The sequence below is a fragment of the Thermobia domestica genome, chromosome 15, assembly GCF_964235325.1.
Source record: "Thermobia domestica chromosome 15, izTheDome1.hap1.1, whole genome shotgun sequence".
NCBI classification, from domain to species: Eukaryota; Metazoa; Arthropoda; class Insecta; order Zygentoma; family Lepismatidae; genus Thermobia; species Thermobia domestica.
In genome coordinates this window covers 7,831,555-7,852,812 of record NC_137468.1, presented here as the reverse complement: position 1 = coordinate 7,852,812, position 21,258 = coordinate 7,831,555, and the positions used below count along the sequence as shown (strand labels likewise).

Below are 21,258 nucleotides of genomic sequence, written 5' to 3'. Positions count from 1 at the left end.
AGTCCCTTTAACTTCTGAGAGAGGGGAAAGGAGACTTAACATTTGCTCCAATTGCCGCGCTGAAGGAATCTGGTCGTTGTATGCTCGCTGCAACACAATATAAATTAGAGACTCTATGACGGATTATTTTTCGCTTTTTAAAACGATTAACGGACCGGACAGTTACAGAAGTAAAAAATATAATATTTAAAGTGTATATATGCGAGTATTAAAAAGTATTTTTTTTTCTGTTCTTTTCTGCTATTGATAATAATATTTTTTCTTGAAATACTTTGGTCGTTGCGCAACGCTGCAACGCTAACGTTAGCCGCCACTGGTTCAAAGAAGTCTGCCGCCACCCATCTGTTTTGTCCAATTCTTCACCTCCAACCTTCACTTCCTCTCATATGCATCTTCAGGGGGGTGAAGAGATGATAGTGTGAAGGTGCCAGGTCAGGGGAATGCGCGGTGTGGTTTAAAACATCCGAATGGCTCCAAAAGTTGCTTTGTTGCATTGGCAGATATGCGGTCTGGTATTTTTGTGCAGAAAGCAGACTCCCTTCGTTAGCAGTCCCTTCCTCTTGTTCTAAATTGCCCTTCTTATTTTTATTTATTTTTTATAAAAACTTCAGACGAAGATTTTCCCGTCACAACGAGATAATGGATAACACTGCGAAACTCGCACTTGGTAGTTGATTTTATCGACATCTTTTACGGGAGACGTTATTATGGCCATAGTTTTGGTCATTCTGACGCGTGATTGGGCTCGCTGGAAATGGTGGGAACTAACAAGGGAACCTTCCGAAAATGATAGTTGCAGTGAAAGATGTGGCCTATGTCAATGGAAAGAGCTGTAACAGAGACGTTCATTCCCAAAAAATTAGCTGCCCATAGCAATAGGTTCAAGAAATATAAGGGGTGGAAGTTCGGGAAACAGCAAGGTTGGACAAGGAGGGGAAAGTGCAAATTCCGCAAAAAAAAAAAAAAAAAAAAAGGCACGGCAGAATACAATGCTGACAAGTGATGTATAGAAAGAGACTTGTCACAATAGGGAACAAATGAAGGCCCCCAGTGGGGTTAACAGTGCTGCCAGCTGCAATGAAAAGTACATGTTTTTCAAAGAGCACTATATGAAGTGAGTGCAATATTCAGTGTCAATCTGTCATGTAGAACATAAGATATGGCGTGTATAATCAGTGGTACAATCTAACAAAAGAAAATAGAAAAAGCAGAAGTACGAAAAATACGGAAAAGACGACGACGCCCATAATGCGACACATTTGATCACGGGCTGTGCATATTAGAATGAACAAAACAAGAAGCACCGAATATGCAGGAAACCGACGTACCTAGGGTCGAAAAGAAAAACGAGTTCCAAAGTTGGCAACACTGGCCATGAAAATTCAGACAAGTCTAATATAGTTAGGCCACTCGCTTCACAAAAAGAAAATTCCGGCAACAGGCATCACTCGGAATGCATCAATGCTAGAGTGATTGAGGCAATGTGAAGTCGGGGAACATGAAATGGTTGGGTTGAGCCAACAACCTATAATAGAAGTAAACATTATGTCATGGTTGGGTCGTATACAGGGTTTCCCACCAAACTTTGTGGCCTGAAAGATTTGAGAAACGAACAAAAATGTGACTGATTCAGTTGTGCTGGAATGTACCACTGTCAGGGGGTGATAAAGTCTGTGAGAAGCAAGTGCCCCCAGGATCCCCATCATAGGGCCCCAGGAGCCAACTTCAAATTTTCAAATGGAAACAGGGACCGAGTGGTACCTCTCTCGATAGATCATGGAATGTGCAACAATATCTATAGGAAATATTTGCTACATGAAGCATGTTTTTCAAACTGGCCGCCACAAATATATGTTGTGTCTTAACATGGCATCGAACATTGTGATCTCAAATTGCTGCGAAGCGAAAAGAGATGTTGCAAATCCAATTGCACAGGAATGTACTCATGTCGATGGCCAAGAGAACTTTGTAAGAAGCAAGTCTCCCAGGGCCCCCATCATAAGGCTCGAGGGGTCAACCTCAACATTTCAAATGGGAACAAGGGGCGGATGATATTTCTCTGGATGGATACAACACCACCTATAAGAAACATTTGCTATATGAAGCTTGGATCGCCAAAAATGGTCGCCAAAAATGCACGTTGTTCTTGTCACCGAGCAGATATTTTTGGCGGCCATTTTGAAATCCCATATAGTAAATATTTCTGATATGCGTTGTTGCATATTCCAAGATTTATCGAAAGAAATATAACTCGACCGATGGTGCTATTTGAAATTTTGAAGTTGGCCCCTGGGTCCCTATGATGGGGGACTTGGGGACAATTGCGTCTCACAGAAGTTTGTCGCCCGCTGACATAGGTACATTCCTGCACAACTGGATGTGTCACATTTTTTCGCTTTGAAACTATTTCAGTCGCAGAGTTAGGTGGGATACTCTGGATATATCACGTAGGCGGTGATAGTACTGCAGACAGCAACACAAAGCAGGCCAAGCCTTTGATTATATTTGCTTTCTACAGATGTGGATATGTGATAGAAAGACCACCAAAGGTTCCGACACCTCTAGAGTACTATTTCGAGACATTCACAGGCGATCATTGTGCCATGTGTGACGGATTGGCAATATTCCACTGTGCTCACTGCAAATGTATCTTCTGTTTGGACCATTGTCTCATCGAACAATTGCACCACTGATTATACACGTCCTATCTTATGTTCTACATGACAGATTGACACTGAATATTGCACTCACTTCATATAATGCTTTTTGCAAAACATTGCAGCTGGCAACACTGTTAACCCCACTGGTGGCCTTCATTTGTTCCCTATTGTGACAAGTCTCTTTCTATACATCACTTGTCAGCATTTTATTTTGCCGTGTCCCCCTTTTTTTTTTTTGCGGAATTTGCACTTTCCCCTCCTTGTCCAACCTTGCTGTTTCCCGAACTTCCACCCCTTATATTTCTTGAACCTATTGCTATGGGCAGCTAATTTTTTGGGAATGAACGTCTCTGTTACAGCACTTTCAATTGGCATAGGCCACATCTTTCACTGCAACTATCATTTTCGGAAGGTTCCCTTGTAAGCTACACAGCAGTGTGACCAACATAGCCTCTGCCCGCTAGGGCCTTAGTACACTAAGTTTGTGGACGTGCCTCGTATAAATGTTCATTAGATTCACCTCTAATTTATCAAGTGTTTGCATTATAATTAGTCAAATTCAAATGAAATTCTTGCCAGTCCTCTACTGAATTTAACATTTTGTTCGTGCCATTTATCAAGATTATTTTCCTCGTTTATAATGCGGTATCTCCAAAGGTTACATGCGTGAATTTTCATAAGCAATGAAATTTGATTAATTTTGACCAATGAGAAATGATTTCGACTTTAACACAATATCACGACCTAGTAATGTTTTGAAACCTGAAATTTTCGATGAATACAAATACCAGAATCAGTATATTCAAAAATAAAATTTCAATTCCGAAAGTAGACCACAACTTTTTAATGATTGTCCTATTAAGACATAGTGACTGTTCAGTCATTATTAACGTGTGAGAAAAATACAAAAAATGACTTTGAGACGCACCTGTTTGCCAATATTATGGAATTTGGACTCTGAAAAATATAGTCTTTAGGAAATCCTAATACTTTCTGGTTCGTGACAAGAATATAGCGATTTTACTTTAAACATTTTGAAATAATGTTTTCATACAAAATTGGCGTTTTCAATTATTCCTATCAAAATTAAGCTGAATCAAATATACGAACGATAATATGTAAAAATAACCCTAAATCGTGCTTATAATTACTATTTTTCAATATTTCATAACCATCCATAAATTGTAATGCCTGATCACTACTTAGGATGTGAAATGAAAACTCATTAGTCACTGTATTATTAATAGTTTCCAATATATGCTGTTGACCTTCATGCATAAGAAAGTAAGATAACTTTTGTTGTGAATGTTCTAATTGTGAAAAAGCAAATTTAAATTGAATTTTTTAATGAGCTAAAATATTTTTAACACTCATTACTGCATTTTTCATTACTCGAATTTCGTCCTTAAGGTTTTCCTTTTCCCTTTGAATTTCGACTGTCAAAATTTCATCCTGTTCTACCAATGCAGAAATCAAATGTTTTAACTTCTGGTTGTTAGATGAGATTATATGACGATAATCCTATGGAACTTAATCCTAATATCCTTGGGAAGAGGTGTCTCCTGGATTCAACTACATGTTGACAGTGTCCTGATCCATTTTACGAATTGAAACGCACAGATAATCGAATCCCTAATCTTTTCACGAAGCAAGATCTTCTTGTTATGTATTGTTTTTCGGATGTTTTCCAAATCAGAACACTTCTGAATTATTATTATTATTATTATTATTATTATTATTATTATTATTATTATTATTATTATTATTATTTGCTCTCGGGCGACGATAGAAAGTGGTAAATCGTAAAAAAAAAAAAAAGAAAAGAAAAGAAATTTCAACGGATTTTCACGTGTCATAGCCCATGCATGCTGAAAAAGTAAATTTTGGATGTTTGTTCATTCATCCTAGCGTATGTGTAATTGACTAGGGACTGTTGAGCTACTTGAAGGAAATTTTAAATTTTAAATTTATACAAGGTTATTGAGGGGGGGGGGTTACTCGGTACCCTAAAAATGAGTGGTTTGCTGGAGAGTGTAAATGATGATGATAATGTTTGTAAGAATTATATACGGTTGCCAATGAGACGGAAAGACATTTTCAAAAGTTACGGCTTATTTTCCTAAACGCAGAAAGGGTAGTTTACTGTTCGGAGTAAATTGTTTTCGCACATTTTTCAAATATAAATCTATATATTTCTATATAAAAAAGATATACCGGTATTTGTGACTGAACTTTTGACCCACCCGATCGATCTCGATCAAATTTTCAACATTGATGAGGTTCGGGCCTGGGAGTGATGTTTTATCATTTTACTTTGACAGTGCAACTTAGGAGAGGGGTATATATAAATGATCGAAAGGGACTGATATTGTTGTTGTGTATCCATAGTTTTCGGGATCGCTCAAATAAACAGAGACACTTCCGATGATGTTTAAATCCAAATTCAACTTTTTATGTCCAAAACAGAATTATTCTTCCCGTCTGAAGAACGGGTATTCTGCTAGTAACTAAATAAAAACAAGATGATTTTGTTTATATATCTTATAAATACATGCATCAATAATAGCTGTATCGTGACGTGATTTATTTTAAGAAATAGAAGCGTTAAAATTTAGTGCGGTGGTCAATATCTTTTTATTTCAATAACCGTATGGGATGGGTATCACATATCTTTCAGCAATTAATTTAAAGATAAGTTACCAGTTTATGAGCTCCCTCATGGCTATATAATTAGCATGCCCGATTTTGGTGCAGGAGATGGCTTCGATTCCCCACTGGCTCATATGAATCGAATCCGTCGTTAAGCTGTCGGTCCAAGTCTCATATAGACTTAGTGCTAAAAGAAACGTTAAATTCACAGATCAGTCAATCCGTCAACTTTTGTTTATGAATATTTTTATTTTGGAGTTTAACGTCCCATGATTATGCTTCGAGGCTGTGAAACGACGATGATGATGATGATGATGATGCACAAAATGGTGGGATTAAGAATGTCGGAGGAAATGGGAGAATCTCGAGAGGAACCCCTCACACGGTGGTTTGTGTATCACAAAACTCATTGCCGTAAGCGAGCGGTCCCGGGTTCGATTCCCGGTGGGGGAACTTGGTCAAAAAAGTGTAAAAAGCTTTTTCAGGACAGCCATCCTGATTGAGGTTTTCCCGTGTTTTCCTCATTCACACCAGGCAAATGCCGGGATGGTACCTAACTTATAGGTCCCAGGCCGCTTTCTTCCTTCCCTTTCCCTGGATAGTGTGCTCGCCGAGGGACGTCATTCCTCAAACGTGACAGGCTAACATGACCATCGATGCCGACAGCCCAGATACATCAAATCATTGCCGCAAGCAGGGATCGAACCAGGGATCTCATATACCAGCAATGAACGCCGCAGCACATCCACCGCGGAGCCACTTATGGTTAAGAGTATAAAAGAAAAGTCAGTGGCCTGGATTTGGTTGAAAAGAGTATTCATTAAAAAAAAAAGCTTCAGATAATTAGTAATATATAAAAGTAGGATATTTAACGCAAATTAACCACTTTTGGTTGGCACCTACAAGCAATTCAAAATAAAGAAAGTGAGGATTAATAAACAGGTTACACATCCTTGCATTACATTTTTCAAACAATTAAGACTTCCTATCTTGTTTGCAACTTACAACACAATATCCCTTGTTAACAGTTTTGTTCCTTTACCCGGAGGCTTGTTTCTGTTGAATTAAAAAGAATCGTAAGCGAAAGTTGAAGACTACCGTATTGTGTGTATCACGCATTTATTCTTTATTCTTTCTTACCATGTGAATAATAAAAAGAAGATCTCATTTATTTTGTATATCGTGGGAAAAAATTGCAGTGAACACGCGCATCCAAAGACACAATCATATGTGAAATTCGCGAACAATGTATGTCGTTTGTGTTGTGTTTTGTCGGCGTGAATAAGGGTGACGTGTGAGTCAATCCCCGCCCCGTTTTATTCTCCTGCACTTACGTGGAATCACTCGATACAACGGGAGAAGTGTTGCCAATTATAGAAGAAGTCACTGGAAGTTAGGATTGTGAAACGTCAGTCATATTTTCTCAACTCTGATTCATACGAATAATCTTTTGAATACCTTGGGGAACATATGCGTAAGTGGTTGTTACTCACTTCTTTGGTGTGAGTGAGTGTTTTGATGATAGACCATGTCATTTTGTGATGGACATCGTGTCCGCCAGCTCCTTCGTGGCTATATGGTGGTTACGGCATACTGCCTTCGGCGCGGGAGACCTCGTTTGGGTCCCACATTTGGAAGAAACAAAACTCGTCTCGAAACTTTTTGATACCACCTTGTATACAGCTTGTGCTGTTTTCTAGAGTTTGATTTCGTAAAAAAGGTACGTGAGTGAGGAGCTCGTTCATTTGTTAATTTGTCATATTCATAGTCCGTATAGTTAGCGCACGCCCTCCTGGTAGATGTGATCTCAGATTTGACACCCGAAAAGACGCAGAATGTTTTATTAGCTTTCCATCTTGTTGCAGTTGGGAAGTTTATCAAATTACGAGGTAGCTAGGGGTGCGTACGAGACAGAAGTTAAGGCTTTGTCGTCTCGAAAAGTGTCGTTAAGGCTTTGTCGTCTCATCTTTTCCTTTTCCATTGAGAAAGTTGAGCCGTCTCGGAAGTGTATGTTTCCATTGAGAAAGCTGTCTCGTCTCGAAAATGTATTTATTTATATTAAGAAAACTATCTCGTCTCGAAAATGTATTTATTTCCATTGATAAAACTGTATCTTCTCGAAACGTGTACATGTTTCATTGAGAAAGTTCTGTCTTCCATTGACAAACCTCTATCACGTCTCAAAAAGCGTATCTTTTTCCATTGAGAAAGTTCGGTTGTCTCGACAATGTGTGTGTTTCCATTGAGAAAGCTCAATCTCTTCTCCAAAAGTATCAATTTCCATTGAGAAAGCTGTCTCGTCTCGAAAAGTGTATCTATTTCCATTGAGAAACTTCTGTCTTGTTCTGAATCTTGTCACTAAAATTGTCTTATCTCGTTACACAGCCTTAGAGGTAGCCAGTCCGACCTAGAAAGCTGAAATAATGGACACTGGTATCCGATGTATTACTCACTTACCATCCAGTTGATCATGCGCTGCCGTGGATGGTTCATATCCCATCATGTACTCGAGCATCAGAAAGTTGTTTTTTCTCTACATTAGTGAAAGCAATATGTGAATATGAAAGTCGTAGTGGATATGTCTCCCGCTCTTTTGTTGTTTGGAATTGGGACTTTTCCTAGTTCTCAGCTGGTGTAGATTTTGTCTTTACTATAACACTAGACGGACTATTAAATTTGGCTCTTCCAACATACATATTTTGTCGGGAAGATCGTGATTTTTTGTTTTATCCCAGTTATATAATGGGTTCATAGATTGTTAACCGAAAAAAAAAACTTTTAAGAGTAGTGTTTTTATAAAACGCACTGAAAAGCAGAAAACGGTGTTTTTTGTGGGGTAAATTAAAGTAAAGAAAAGAACTGAAATATTTCAGTTTAACATCCCACGATTATGTCCTTTAGACTAAAGGAGAGTGATGATTAAGGCAAGTGAATGATAATGGAAAATATGGTGGAATGAGAATATGGGAGGATTCCCGAGAAAATTCACATACACTATGTTGTCCACCACAAATTTATTTGACCGAGAATCGAACCAGGGGCCCCACGCACCAGAAGTAAGCACTCTACCACAGAGCCATCGTGCCGCCATAAATTAAAGAAATAGAATTGTGTAAGACTGTAAAAGCATTGGACGCTCTGTATGATCCTTTGCAATGAGTCACGCACAATGGTTTTATGTTCTCCCTATTCCTGGTTTCAGAATTTCCGAAGGTATCCTGGATGTTATGCTGTACCTGCCAACTCTAGAGCGTTTTGGTTGCATAACTAAAAGGGGTATAAAGTTGCTTACATTATTAGAGAAAAATATTACAGCAAAATGAGAAGCTAGAGGGAAAAAAACATGTGGAAATAATATATTGTCATCTGATTTACGTATTTGTAGAAAAATTCAAAACTCTAGTTAATATGGATGTGCGTGAAGTTGCGAGATTTGATTCTCACACAAGATCAAACAGGATAAAAATAAATTATAAAGAAATATTCACAATTCCTGGCCACTGTAAGTAGGAAAATATACAGTGAAAGCTGTTTATTGTTATTTGGCCACCCATGATTTCGACAGAAAATGGTTACGTTATGCAAATCGCCAAGCATACAAAGTTCTGGTTGTAAAATTGGTGCTTTTATGACGTGTGGTGGTTGGCAACCGTTGTTGGTAGTACTTTCGACGTTTTGCTGTTGCTTAGTCAGGCAGTTGGCGTGTCGTACTGCTTGGAGCGTGGCGTTACTTTTCGCGTTATCCGCGTGGCGGCGCCGTTGTACATTGGCTGGTGTTGCGGAGCGGAGAGAGTCCGCTCGCTGCTGGGAGAGAGGTATAGGGTTGCCGTCGGTAGTGACAAGCTGCTTAGAATGGCACGGTGGGATTAGTGAGCGGATGGGATAAAATCGGATAAGGTTACTGGTACAGTGGGTGTGCGCTGATCTTCTGTGTTAAGAAATCTCCTTTATAACTTTGACATGGTACTATGCTATCCAGTGCGATGCTAATGGTGTAGTTCTGTAGTGTGTGCGTGATTTAGTGTGAATTTTATTATTTTTCTTGTTGCCTGACCGGAGATTCTGACTTGGATACTGCTTCCAAATTAACCTCCCTCCATCCCCTAAGTGCTTCTGTGAATTTCTGTTACATAACGAGGAATTACTCTTTTGCCAGCGGTGAGTATATAAAAATCGTGTGGTCGTTGCTAGTGTTATTAAAAGAAATACCAACAATGAGCGTCATGTGCAAATTAAATTATATCTTTATAGTAGAATGCTCATAACAAACTTAAGCAAATATTTTAAATATCTACAAAGACATGTTAAAACAAAATAATAACATTACCGTAAATATTATATTTACTTTCAAGACAAGAGTGGCAGTTTATTTTCATAGTACTTTTTTCTTTTTTGGTACTTAATAAAAGTTTTATGTAGGATGCGAAATTCTGGACGGATGCGGGTTGGGGTGAAGTTTCTTCCCTTAATATCTTTGGAAGATAATTTCTTTCACTAATGGCTTACTGGGAGGTGAATAAACTGACAGTATTGTTACAAATTTGCAAATTAATTTTAGTAATTCATATGTAATTAGTTTGTGAACAAGTCAGCAGTATTCTTAATCTTACATAGTTTAATAGTTATTCAAATATATGAACTCTCTAGGTCGAAACATTTCATAAGATTTCTGTAAGACTCGTGTACCCCCTCCCCCCAACTTCGACAGTTGTGATTTCGCTCCCTGGTTTTATGTTTATTCCCTACGATAGTTCGTTATTAGGGCGCTCAGGAATATATTAGCAAAACAAACTGACTTTATTTCTGTAGTGAGTCTGAAGTATTATGATGGGTAGTAAGTAGTTTTAATTCGCAATCGAGTAGTTTTGCATTTGAATTCAGTAGCCGGCTGTTCTGTCAGATATTTCTAGATTAGTTGGTTAATTTCAGTTTTAATGTCCGTCCATCACCGGTGCTGTAGAGACGGAAATTAACTGTTTGGAAGTGGAGACCGAACCGCTATTCGGGTTTGTATCCGAGATGAATACACGAACCCAGGACTAACGCATAGAAAGAGCACGTGTTAATTACTCGGTCATGAAGAGCACAGATTTTTCCAGTTTTTTCTGTTCCACCAGCAAATGTTGAGGCAGTACCTTTAAATGCACCTTTAAACTCTTGTCAGTTCCAATTTCCCATTGTTGTTTTATTGGTTTTAGTGCATTTCGTAGGCTAAATCTGGCAGTTTTTATATATATATATAAAAGAAAATAGCATAGAGTGCTCTCATTAAAGTTAGAGAAAATGGTGTCATGAATGAATAGAATAAGCTCGATGGGAACTTTGCAAAATGTTTGATTTTTGCGGTTAGAAATCAAATAAACTAACCTTTAGTGTTTGTGTCTTGTTGTATATACCAGAATGAGTCTATCGTCTCTAATTCGATTTTCTTTGAGTACACTAGTATTTTCAGTATTGGCCTAGCATAATGAAGAATGAAAATAAGTCGGAATGAAAATCAGTGTCGCGCGTACACCACATCAAGGAGTTTGGTTACAATATTTAAAGTCAGTGGTAGGCAAACAATCTGACTTTTTAGGTACAGTAGAGTTGCATGCTACCAGGGGACAATTCATCTATAATAACCATCTTTGGGAATATGGGATCATATATTCGGATCAACTGAATGGATTTTCATCAACCAATTCGATTTCCAACTTGTGACCCTCTACATACTAACAAAATTGATGATGATACAAATAGTTTTTGAGATTCTTTTGTCTTCCGGGCAGACGGACACACGGACAGGCAGGACAAAGATATCAGGGGTTTAGTAGATAAGCAAAATGTAACAAACTTTGATCCGCAATGCTGACCACACATTAAACTAAGATCCATCTACCCGGACATACCCATACGTGAATCACACCAAAACCCTTTAATTTTCTTTGAATTTAGTTATTTTTTGGTGAATTTGAGTGCTTACATATACATTTCAGAGAGTAGCGTAGTACTTAACCACAGCTGAGAGGACTGGACTTGGAATCAGGAGTCCGGCCATCATACTTGATACTTCCAGAAATGTCAGTTCTGTGGGGGTGAATCATGCGACGCGGTACCTTTTTAAATATAGGCCTTGGACGACTTCTTCCTTCCCTCCCCCCCACCTCACTTATGATTATTTTAGTGTAAATTACCTCTGTAGGCTTTGCTTGCAAGTTAATTAATTTATTTGTTTGTATAGCTTGAAATTGACCATTATATAGTTCCATTGGAGAACATTTAACACTAGGCGTAATAAGCAAAACATTAAATAACGGAATGTCAACAAAAACATATCAAAAAATTACATAATATTTACAATTTAATTTTGCACAATACGAATCAGACTTCTTTTATTGTTGAAACGTAAAGTAATTTCCTTAAGACTAAAATAAGTATTAGTACGTGGAATACAAGAGTTATAATAGTTGTGCAGAGATTTTGTATGGTTTCTGGATAATGTGAAACGGTAATTTTATCGAAAAACATGATGCTGTCTTAGTTTTTGATCTCTTTTACGTAATGTTATATTGCTCTTCAAAATTTAAAATCCTTTTTTAGACTTCTTTCTTAAAACATTTCTCAATCTGAGTGTGACAGATGTATTTGTTCTGAAGGAAAACCTAAGTTTGCTCTCAGGATTTCAAAACTGTGGGCATTATTATTATTGTTTTATAGAAATTCGGATTCTCCAATTATATAATTTTTAAAAGTAAGAAATTGGGGAAATACAAGAGCGTTGAAGGACTTGAAAATGTTTGAGGATAGAAAATAACCGGAAAGTACTTTTGTGATTAGGAGATTCACCAGGGTGTCTATCGGTTACGAAAAAGTCACGAAATCAGAAAACGGTCATGAAAGTCAAGAAATTTAGCTTTTGGGTCACGATTTAAAAAAAAAAATGTACAAATATAAGTACAGACTGAAAATTTTTGTTCTATAAAACATCAAAAATTCACCACCAAAAATATCTATTGTCGGCTTTAGACGCTACCAAATCGCTAGCAAAGCACGCTTCCATCGCGTGCTGAAAATTCTGTCTTAATTGCACCCAAATTCCCTCTTGAGAATGTTAAACGAAATTTTATGGTTTGGTAAAGAAAAAGTCACGAAATTTCATTTTGGAACTTTAGTAGACACCTGTTCACCGACTGGTAACTGTGTTACAGACTTTGTGCGTACGTTTTTCTGTAGAAAATTTGAGTTCCTTATGTAAATCAGGAAAAAAAATGGCTTCTGTAATACACTAATCATTAAATAAATAAATAAATAGAAGTCGATGTAATAAGTGTTTAGGTAAGTGAACGTTTATATTAGTCGCTGAGGTGTGTTTGAATAAGTTCGGATAGTCTTTTAAGTTGAGTAAATTACTCCTATATAGTGTTAATACATACGCTCCAGCAAAATATTGCTTTGCGTAGAAAATAACATTCATTTCTTGCGCCCCCTCACACGGGTTAAGAAAGAGGTAAAAATGTCAGTAATAGTATTACCCATGAGACAAGACGAGACGAGACGAGAGCTTCTGTCGTGAGCTCTCGAAAATTTTCACGTTTCCTAAATTTGTGTACAAAATTTATGCCTTGAGTTCTTTTTCGTAATATCATCAAGAGGTAATGATAATCCTTCCGCGGCACGAGATATCCTTGAAAATTGTGATATAATAGATTTAAATTATTTATTATTGGAGTGTATTATGTAACGAGTTGCGTGTCTGTATGCGTTGATAAATGCTCTTCATTGTGTTCGTACAATCATTTTTTCACTTTGTAGTTTTCATACTATGAATCATGTAACATAAACAGTGTTTGAGTTCTAAAACTTAGAAGGAGAACTAGTGTTACTAACGAGAGTCGAGAAATGTCTCGTCTCAAGTCTATAAAACCAATAATAAATAATAATAATAATATAAACTTTATTTATGTGCTGGGAAGAGCTGTCAGCAGAAATACAGCACTTTGGCATATACTTCTATATAATGGTAACACTATAATATAGAAAAAGAGATAGATAATGATCAGCTTTTTAACATGAATGAACAAAAAGGTAAACTCTGACAGTATTGTTTATGTCAATTCCCAAAACACCGAGACATCAAAAATTTAAAGAAAAAAAGCAGCTACTCGGAACTGTATAAATTCTTTACTAAAGTCACATATTAAAACATACACATTACAGCTTGTTAAAAGCCTAGAGATTAAAGTATGTTTCCTATTAAACTTATGTGATTGCAATAAAATTTGAGCCCTTGTACCATATATTAAAACCTTAAAATCCACATTTTTCAAAATATAGTCTGAGTTACGTCGGTTGTCCAGTATCTTTTCTACAAATGCAAATTCAGTCAGTTTTCTCCTGTCAGCTAGTAGTTCCAGTTTAAAATATATTTTCCAGTATTCAGGTATGTTAGTGTAATAATCTAGTCCTAACCTAAAACAGAGAATTCTAATAAAACACTTTTGGGCCATTTCAATTTTTGTTCTTGTTGAGAGTATTTGTTAGGCTGTTCCAAATCACCAATACATATTTTAGTTTTGATCTTGCCAGTAATTTATGTAAGAGTACCTAACTATCTGACTGAGAAAAAGCAGCCTGTGTTGATTAAACAGCCAACCAATTATTTTCCTTGCTTCATTACACATATTCTATATACGATCACTAAAGCGTAATGATCTATCACAGTGGTTCTCAAACTTCTTGTTACCGCGAGCCACACTAAACATTAAAAAGTATTTTGTGGCCCACCTATTTTCATTCAAATACACATTGCCGTTGTACGCAATGGTGGTGTGTTTCAAACCAATTAAATTTTGTAAATCATATTTCTAATTTTTCCACATAAAGGTAATACACAGCTAACACTATTCCCAACGCAATGTCCTACCCTTTAACAGATTTTGACTCACCCATTCTCTTTCCATCCAAACCCAGCATCTCTATTGACTGTAGAACAGGGCAAGGCTCTGAGTAACCACTTACTCTTCACCTCATTAACAAACACTTTCAATCTTCATTTCCTGAATAGTACTTACTTTATAACATATGTTTCTGCATCAAATAAAATTTTCATAATTAAAAGGGAAAACTTCTCGCGGCCCACACTTTGAGAAACACTAATCTATCAAATGTTACACCTAAATCCTTCATTGTGTTATTTTCAACAACTTTCAACAACAAACTTCAAGTTCGTTACTGAATTCTCTGTGTGTTATTTGCGAGTTTTTCAATTTTAAGCCCTGCATTCGATAGAACATCAAAAAGTATCTGAAAGAAATTATGGAAATTTTCGCGTCCCTCTTATTCCCGAGATATTGGCCAGAAAAGTTCGGATTTCGGAAGATTTAAAGAGCCATATCTCGGGAAGTGTAAACCATAGAGATATCTATTTTCAATTTTGAAAATGTGTCTTCGTAAAACAACATATCGTAGAACGTTTTAAGATAACTCTTAAGGAAAATACGTGGAAAAAAAATTAGTACTCAAGTAAATTATAAATGGATATTCGTTCTGGCAATGCTCTTGGAGTATTCTCGACTGGTTTTGTATTGTAGTACCTTGCATTTCGTATTGATTCACATAATAATTATAGGACAAACCTGACATCGCGTATTATCCTTCAGCACCGAATAAATTCCTCTCATAGAGCTCTCTTGTGTTGTAGGATTAAGTCAAACGCTGGATTCAGTTCTCGGTGGGAGCTTGAGTATTTCGAATTCCATGTTAAGAGGTCTCATCCCTGCGAAATTAAAATACCGCTAATTTTACAGTAATTATGTGATATCTTCACATAGATAAAAGATAATTGAAATGTGGAACAAGAGCGCCATAGATAATATTATTTTGCATGAGGTACTGTTATCACAAGTCACCTAGTGGCTTTCCGTTTTCAGCCGTTTAGAAACGCGAAAATAAATGCCTATTTTCAAAGTGGCTCGAAATTGAAAGCAGGAGTCGTGATAACGGTATCTCATGTAAAATGATATTGTTTAGTGCGCTCTTGTTCCACATTTCAATTATCTTTTATCTATTTGAAGATATCACATAATTACTCTAAAATTAGCGGTATTTTAATTTCGCCGGGATGAGGCCTCTTAAGTTGTAAGCCCAAGCTTCATACAGCCTCGGTGCTTAAACGGACAGTAAACTCCAAACCAACGTATCATGTTTCTGCACACTACCTAATATAATACAGTGAAGAAAATAATATAGCAACCAGGAGTGTTTGCATTTACCGAAAATAAAACAAATACTCTCTCTATAGAATAAATAAACCGTAGATTGTGATTAGCAGCTAATGTAAGGAGCTATGGTGCAACATAATAATAGATTATTGTTGTGCCGCTCTTTCCAAAACTGTTTCTAGCTCGCTCATAAATGTTGTTATTGAATGTATTAATGGAATAGATGTGTGAGGTCACCGGGGGGCTACATGCAATAATAGAGAGTGTGAAATTGCGATAGATGGCTATCTTTAGATGTATATGTATCGAAGTCTGAGCAGGAAAGCCAGGTGCAGTTACACAATCAAGTAGTAGCAAATGGAAGTCACTTTCTTCAAGGCTATCCACCTATAAGCAAAGCGTATTCATTTCTTTCGACAGGACTGCACCGAGGGCCATGTTGTGGTTTACTGATTTTTTTTTTCTATTTCTCTTTTTTTAATGTTTCGCATTCCATCAAGTCCTACGTGCTGATTGCCAATTCCAATGCTGTCCAACGCAATACAAAAAGAAAGTCCAAAATAACGTACCGAAACAAAGGTGAGAAGGAGGAAATAAAAATTGCAGGTCCACAGCACTTAATTCCTTGCTCAATTGCAATTTGTAATTGTCGTTTCTTAGTGAACTTCCTTCCCTCTTTCAATTTTGTTGCAGTAAATACATTACGAGGGGCATCTAGAAGAAAAGGAATGTTTTGGATATGAACACAAACGACAATTAATGATATATGCAGAATATTTATTGCTAAATCTGCGCTGTACGGTGGGAGATGAATCTCTTACTGCAACCATAATAACAGCAGCAATGTGCACTGGAGCATTGTCATGCAGTTTGCACACGTAACGCATAGCGACCGATTCAAACGACTGCGTTCAACGAACTGACGTAGCCTGTAGGTGGCACTATATGCCACGAATAGTTTATTACCAGTGGCGAGATATTTCCCTGTCAGGCTCGAAACTTTCCGAAATACCTTCGTACATTCAAGCTGTTGCCGCCAATGTATTCAGCCATGTGTGACAGCGTCTTTGAGCTTATCAACAGTGAGAAAGAATGAACATTCGACTGTAGTACGCATCACATTTTACTTACGACCTTGTACACACTTCTGAACGGAAGACCCGGATTCGATTCCCTATGGGAACTCATGTGGTTCGGATCCTGCGCTAAGCTGTAGGCCTACGTCTCATGTAACACCTTGGTGCTGAATGGAACACTAAACGCCACCACATCAACCAACGACACCTCAATTTGAGCCAAGGAACGAGACGGTAAGACACGAACATGATCGAAATCGTGTTGTTGAGCACAATTGGGGTCTCTGCAGCAACTCTAAGATACAGTGTGTGTTTAAGATTGTTGATATACTCAGTTCAAAAAGCGTGTTAGATGTTTTGAATATATTACGTTAACTGAGTACAATGATGGTATTGTTCATTTGTCACTGACAAGCATGACTACTTCTTTCCTAATATAGTATCAATAATTTGTGTCAGAAATGCGGCAGGAGTGACAGATACTAGCTTAGAAATACATAGGAGTAACAGGAGACAAAGGGGTGCTTATCCTCTTAAAGGCTTGGCCTCAACGTTCCAAAATTTACGAATCTTTCCTCTAAATTTATCATTCTTTCACTCAGATTTATTATTTTCCACAATTTATTATATTGTCCTAAATTTACTATTATTTCCTTCAAATTTACCATTCTTTCTCTCAAATATAGCATTATTTCCCTCAAATTTACCATTCTTTCCCTAAAATTTAGTATCCTTTCCCTCGAATTTACCAGTCTTCTTCAAATTTACCATTCGTTCCCTCTAATTCATCATTTCCTTCAAATTTACCATTGTTTCCTTCAAATTTACCATTCTTTCCCTCAAATTTACCTTTCTTTCCCTCAAATTTATCATTATTTCCTTCAAATTTACCACTCTTTCCCTCAAATTTATCATTGTTTTCTTCAAATTTATCATTCTTTCTCTCAAATTTACTATTCTTCAAATATACCATTCTTCAGTTTGTACTATTTTCAATGAAAAGTTATTTCTCAAAAACATTCTCATGAGCTCAATCTGCGCTCTAAAATCTGTCTGTGGGCACCTGAGTACACAGGACATATTCAAGAAGAATTGATAGTGACAAACGCAATTCTTGACTGAATACCAGGAGAGAAACCGGGATCTAAGAAACTTCCTCATACAAAACAGAGTGACACTGCGAAGTAACGTGGAAACAAATTGTCTAGGATTGGTGGTTGCACTTGGTGATATACAGCTGTTAAAAGTGATGCATGGAACTTTCACCTAAAAATGGGGGGACATGTAATCTTCAAGATCCCAGTCAAAACGACTAGCCTTGGGGTTTAACCCAGGACTTTCTGATTACGCACAAATAATATCACTCTTTCACGTGCTCATTAGTAACTCGATTATGGATTTTTTTTTAAAATGTATTTTTATATGACATGGTCGCTACGAAATGAAAACGTAGCTTTGATTTTTAACCTAAGTTCTGATGAAGTAGCTAGCTCACGTAATCATTATCAAGTATTACGTTTGTGTCCTTGTTTTCTTAGGGAAGTTGTGGAATTGCGCAAACGGAAACTGAAAGAATGTACCCAAGACCTTCCTTGAGAAGTTGTATATAGTGTTTCTAGTGTGTGTGTGTTTACTACAGTAAAGAAGGAAAATGGGCAAGTTCTTTTTGAGTTACAGTGAACCACATGACTTATAGTTGGATGATGTGTGATTATGGTATTGACTCCTATTGCGGTTATTCTAACTGTATAATCAAGGGTTCTGTTATCTCCAACGAGCTCTCTAATTGCCTCATGAAGTCATAATCATTATTATAATCGTATTCTGTGATATTTTCCATAAGTAGAAGCTTTGCTTTGTTATAATTAAATATAAACTAATTATTTGCTGAGCAAAACTATATATTTTCATTAAAATTCAATACTTGTTATAGTTTCGCGAACTAACTCTTTGGCTTCATCAGCCACTATGTGATACAGGACAGGGGCGTCATTTCAGACTTCGCTTGAGGGGGACAAGAGCACCACCGACATAAGACTTTCACGTTTTGTACTAGTATATTAGTAGACAATCGATTAAAGTATGTGTATTCCTCAAACTCTTGGGGGGGGGGGGCAATTGCCCCCTCCTGCCCCACCCTAAATGACGCCCCTGATACAGGATAACTGTACAATCGTATATACATACAACAGCTAAGATATCTTTCTTCTGATTGGCTACTGGCAGCAGCAAATCCCTTTCAGTTATACTTATTTGAAAATTTCTATATAGATGCATTTTATTGTTGCTAATTACACAAACTGACGATCTTAGCTAATTTAAACTAACAATTAATTAACTTAAACAATTAAGTAAACAATTACACACTTGTAATTATAATAATAGCGATAGGACTTACTGCTTGATTTTCGAGACACAGTTGAATTTTACACTTTTTCCCCCTTTACGTTTGCGTATTTTACCTTGATTTGAAACTTTCAAATTTCATCCTATTTTCTATTGAAAAGTATTTTTAATTCAACAACGAAATAATTATATATGATAATTAAATTCAAATTCATCGTAATATGGCACATGAAAGACACTTTACCATTTTATATCGTAAAGATCAGATTCACCGGTATTATAACAGAGCGATGCTTGAGCGATTGATCGTAGACAATCAAATTGCGATTAGTGATAATTTCACAGCCTTGTTTTATTACAAGTGTAAACTCTAAAGTCAATAGAGAGGAGGGCTTAAGAACAGAAGCCTGGGAAGGAAAATGAAAGACACTTGCATGTGTTAATTTCCGGACTTTGAGATTGTCAGCAATATTGTGTAATATCTACGCAATTCGGTTGAATTTTATTTCTAGACGTTCCGCAGACCATAGTTTGAGAAAAACTGGTATAAATGAAATCTTGCGTCCTTACTGGAACACCCGATTGTATATTATTTACTAGGTACCTAACTATTTTAATACATTGTTACTTTTTTTTTCATTTCATGTTATGCAAAGTATAAAACGGTACTAGAATTCAAAATATATCTACGCGTCACATCAGGAGTGAAGTTTGTTGTAATATTCCAAAGGTTCAGAAGATAACTGGTAGGGGAAAGATAGCTGTAAATTTGTTTTTAAAATTGAGAACTTTTAATCACACAATTAGTTGAATTGTTGTAATTAGTAAAAATAATAATAATGTTAATCATGTCAGAGATTCAAGGGTAATGTTATCACAGCTCTTCCAATGATACGAAAATTGGATGTGTTATTTTTAAAAGTCATGCGTTGATTTATCAATACTGAAATGATAAAGTGATGAGTCACATTTATTTGTCTCGTTGTAGTACAAAATTAACTCTAATATCTTTGCCTTTTTCGCTTTCTTTCATTCTGGAAAGTATAGTTTCGTAATATGGTGTCATGTTCCCGAGTAATTATACCGGATTTGATCCAGGGTTTCGTGACTGATTCGGGCTCATAATTTTCAGTTTTTCCCTAGGATTGTGTGAAACCTTTGCGACTGAAATGAATTAAAGAAATAGTTCATTCCGATCAAGACAACTCAATGTAATGCCTTTGAGAGCGTATTATTATTATTATTATTATTATTATTATTATTATTATTATTATTATTATTATTATTATTATTATTATTATTATTATTATTATTATTATTATTATATGGATGCAGGGCGCAAAATTTCAGTCAGACGCACTCGCCAATCCAAAAATGATGGTCGCCAGTATCTTTCACATACAAATTATGAGAGGTTCCCCCCCCCCCACGCACACACGGCCTTTAGTTTGACAAAGAAAGAGATTACATCAAGGCTTAAAATTTCAAAACCAGACAATTAGATTCAGGATAATCAATTTTGAACTGGACAATTCATACATATGTTAAAAAATATCTTACCTTAAGTCTTTACTTTTGTGTAACGCGCTCCCTCTCTCTGCACTGAAGTAGTAGTTGTCGATTGCAGTGTTCGGATCAAAATCCTTAAGTGAAGGGCCATTGATGGAAATTGTCAGCAAATCATCCAGTGTGTCAGTCTTCAGTGAATTTCTGTAGGCAGTCCTAACTTGGTTAGCCTCTCTCACATGAAGCAGTATTTACAGGTAAAACCGCACCAAATTTTGGAATCTCGTGAAACAGGAATCCAGGAGGCAAACAATTTCGATTGAGGGTGGGAGCTTCTTCGTGGCTAAGCGGTTAGCGTACGCGCCTTTGGCGTGGGAGAGCTGGGTTCGATTCCCGGCGGGAGCTCATGTGGTTCGGATTCCACGTTAATCAGTATGTCCCGTCTCATATAGCCTTGCAGCTAAAAGGGACGTTAAACTCAAAATCATCTCAACTCGATTGAGGGTAGGAAAGGAGGGGCAAATTACAACTTTTTAAAGACTTCACTTTCCATGTCCGTTGAGAAGACTTCACATTCCGTGTTTTCTCTTACTCAGTGGCAATTATTTTCGTGCCAAACAAGCTGCGCAGACCTGTGAGTTTAGGCAGAAATCATTCTTACTGAACAGTGGTCGCCAGCTCTGAATTTCTAGTCGTCAATGGCGACCTGGCGACCGGAAATTTTGCGCCCTGTGGATGGTTATAGGTCTTCGTAGAGCTATTTCGTTGAATAGGTCAAGAAAGACACGGACGTGTAACAAGTCCTCACTGGATTAGATT

The 21,258-nt window shown here is 36.9% G+C and overlaps 1 protein-coding gene across 15 annotated transcripts in view; it reads left to right on the top strand.

Annotated features, from left to right (window-relative positions):
- RhoGAP19D (Rho GTPase activating protein at 19D) overlaps nucleotides 1–21,258 on the top strand; it is a 510,472-nt gene that overhangs the window by 143,117 nt on the left and 346,097 nt on the right. The window contains exon 1 of one of the 15 annotated variants that reach the window (XM_081741281.1): nucleotides 9,020–9,467. The exons of the other annotated variants lie outside the window; for them this stretch is intronic. The gene's annotated coding sequence lies outside the window, so the exon portion shown is untranslated. Of the gene's footprint in view, nucleotides 1–9,019; nucleotides 9,468–21,258 lie in introns of those variants that run through there. 15 annotated transcript variants of the gene reach the window in all.